Genomic DNA, 3,314 nt, shown 5'->3' on the forward strand with positions numbered 1-3,314 from the left:
AATGAATGAATGAATGAATGAATGAATGAATGAATGAATGAATGAATGAATGAAGATAGAAACAAACCATGAACAAGGTTTGAAAAGGGAGGGAAACCATGAGTAGATTGGAATCTGCATTACTGGAATGGAGGGAATAGCTACAGTGATCAGAATGTGGATGTATTTAAGGACTAAATTAGGTACTACTATCACCTTCTATTCCAAATGATTTATATGATTTTAAATTAATATTTTATTATTATGTTTGATATAATTAAACTAATCCAATAATTTGATTATTTGTTGACTGTTTTGAAATAATCAAAAACCCTCTTTACTCCCTTCTGTAATCTCTCCTTCTCCACTTCCCTTTCTTTTCCTTTCTCTTACTTTCACTTCCCCTCCTTCCCTTATCTTTTCTCTCCTTTTTCTTTCCTTCCTCTCCTTTTCCTTTCCTACATCCCTCCTTCCTTTCCTCTCCTTCCTTCCTTCCTTCCTTCCTTCCTTCCTTCCTTCCTTCCTTCCTTCCTTCCTTCCTTCCTTCCTTCCTTCCTTCCCTCCTTCCCTCCTTCCTTTCCTCTCCTTCCTTCCTTCCTTCCTTGCTTCCTTCCTTCCTTTCCTCCTTCCCTCCTTCTTTCCTTTCTCTTTTTCTGTTTTCCTCTATCTCTGTCTTACTTTCCCTTCCTCTCTTTCCCCTCCCTTCTCTACCTCTTTCCTCATTCATCTTTACACATGACACAATTTTCTTATTTACTCTTGCCTGGCATTCATGTAGTGTGCAACTTAACAGATCCTCTTCAGTAGCTCCTATTGCGCATTGAAAATAATTAAATTAGTATAATCAATGATAATGCTAATGGAAATATTTCCCTCCTTACCCCATTCCACCTCCATGCTGCCTGGGTCATAAAGTCTTCCTGACTCCAAATCCAATCCTCCCCACCTGCTAGACATCCTTTGTATTGATACAACAATGACCAGGTTCAGGGATCAAGAATCATATCTTATTTGAATTTTCCGTCTCCCTCATTACCTACTTCCAGTAAATATTGCATAATCCTTTGCAAAATATATACTATTCATGAAGCTAGGTAAAGTTGTGAAAAACACTTTGAAAAGCTAAAAGTGTTATCAAGAGACTTAGAGGGATCATATATGCAGATGACAGATATAATATTATATCGTGAATAAATGTAATTTGATTCTGTTTCTTTCTATGCTAACTGCTCTGAACATTGTTCCCCTCCCTCTGATTATAATTTTTAAATGTTTTTCCCCCACTTATCATTTCTATTCATTTGATCCAGATTCATCTCCCAAATAAACACCTCATTTGCCTTCTTTACCATAAGTTTCCAAACCACAAAGGGAGGGGGCAAGATATACTTGGATAAGTAGATGCCTGAGGTTTAGTCCACTTCTTACTTACTGCTATTGAGCCTGTCTATGCAGATATGAGACCTCTTTGTTTTGTTTTCTTGTAGTCCTCTCATTGAAGTTTTAAATTTGTTTCTTAATTGACTTTGAGGCTCACAAACTCTAAGCTCCCCCATTTTGAATGCTACCTGACTTCCAGGCTCACAAGTATAACAGCAGCTGGGCATCCCATTGCATGCTGAGGACCTAATTATTTTAAGAGAGCTAGAAGAGTCTGTGTTAATGCATTGAAGTGGAAGGAAGTAGCATTGCTTTCACCTCCCACCACCTCCCACGTATGCTGCAGATTCATGATGCAAGCTCCACTGGCTAAGTAGGCCCTCTGGGTCTTTCTTTGCTTTTTGTAATTTGGGAAAAATAATATCTATCACCAATGCACTGTCACAGGGAGAGTTTGAGGGATATTTAGAAAACATTCTGAGGCTTAGGGTACCACCCCAAATTGCTGTGGAAATAAGGTGGCATCAGTTGAGGATGAGCTTACCAGACTACATGCAGATTCCTTTCCCTTCTGCAGCAGGCCCAACTGTGAGCCACTAGGCAGAGGGCACACTAGGTCCTGGGAGTAAAGGAGCAGGGGAGGTTGGAGAGAGTGGCAAAAGAAGGCATCATGTATGAATCAAAATCGCATTGTGATTTTTATGGTGCATACCCTTTGGCACTTTCATATGGGGGTGGAAGAAGGATGTGCACAAATATTTTGCGACAAAACTTTATTGATGCTCTTTTAATACCATGGTTATTTTCTTGGGGAGGGGAGGAACAAAGGTACTAGGGAAAGAAACATTGCAAACCGTATCAAACAAAGCAATAATAGCCATTCATAGAACAAAACCTGCACATCCATCCCAAAGTCCCTTGATGTCCTCCATGTTTCCAGGTTTTTGATATAACGGTAGTGTTGACATGTGAATTTTTGGCAGATATGGGGATTTTTTTTTCAGTCTTTCACCTCTCTCCTTTATATACATTATGACAGGGACTCACACTCACATACTTTTTAGGAATAAAATGTATTGTCTTTATTTCATTCATTTATTTCAATGTAATCATTTTTAGGTTTCAAAAGAAAGTCTAAGTGCTAAAGAATTGTTTTTAATCAAATTTAATTTATCTGTGAAACCATACCTCAGTAGGCATTCTTTTAAGAAAATTAAACACATTATTTGGTCAAAATGATCAATGTGGCATTTTAGATAAAGCAAAAATGGCATTATAGACTCACGGATCCCATATCATCAATTCTGTTGGATTTGGGGAGCCATAGTTGGGGAATAACATTGGAGAATTAAAATTCTATCTGAAACAGTAAAGACTGATGAAACTCAAGTCCTTGAAAAGGAGATTTAGTTGAGGGAACTATGGCTACTCAGCCTGGCGAAGGGAAGCGATAAAGGCAGGGATTCGGGTGTAGGTGTCTTTAGTATTTGAATTGCTGAGAGAAGAATCAGATTGGTTATTCTTAATACCTCCAGGCAGATCTAGGAGCAAAGAAGGGAATCAATGAGTGATGTTTATCTAGAAAGGTTTGTAGGAACTGATGCAATGGAGCTGGAAGCACCATAAAGCAAGGAATTTCCCACAGGAATACACATGAAGAAAACAGCATCAACAACAGCAAAGCTAAGTGTCAAAGTGTAGAAGTTTGGCCATAAAAAAGAAAATATCCTTACCTCCTTACATTATTGGCATAGTGGGGGACTTTGGTAGTGCCATGTGGTACACTATTTAAACAATTGTGATGCTACTGAATTTTAAGAATGGATCACATTTGTCCCAAGAGAAGGCTTAATCTCATGCTTTTTCTCTCTGTCTCTCTCTGTCTCTGTCTCTCTCTCTCTGTCTCTGTCTCTGTCTCTGTCTCTCTCTCTCTCTCTCTCTCTCTCTCTCTCTCT

The 3,314-nt window shown here is 38.6% G+C and overlaps 1 pseudogene; it reads left to right on the plus strand.

Annotated features, from left to right (window-relative positions):
* Positions 1-3,314, plus strand: part of LOC138164735 (COMM domain-containing protein 7 pseudogene) — an 85,468-nt pseudogene that overhangs the window by 72,655 nt on the left and 9,499 nt on the right.

Source organism: Petaurus breviceps, unplaced genomic scaffold, assembly GCF_028583685.1.
Source record: "Petaurus breviceps papuanus isolate PSGF00001 unplaced genomic scaffold, PetGlider_PUasm1.0 207, whole genome shotgun sequence".
Taxonomy (NCBI): domain Eukaryota; kingdom Metazoa; phylum Chordata; class Mammalia; order Diprotodontia; family Petauridae; genus Petaurus; species Petaurus breviceps.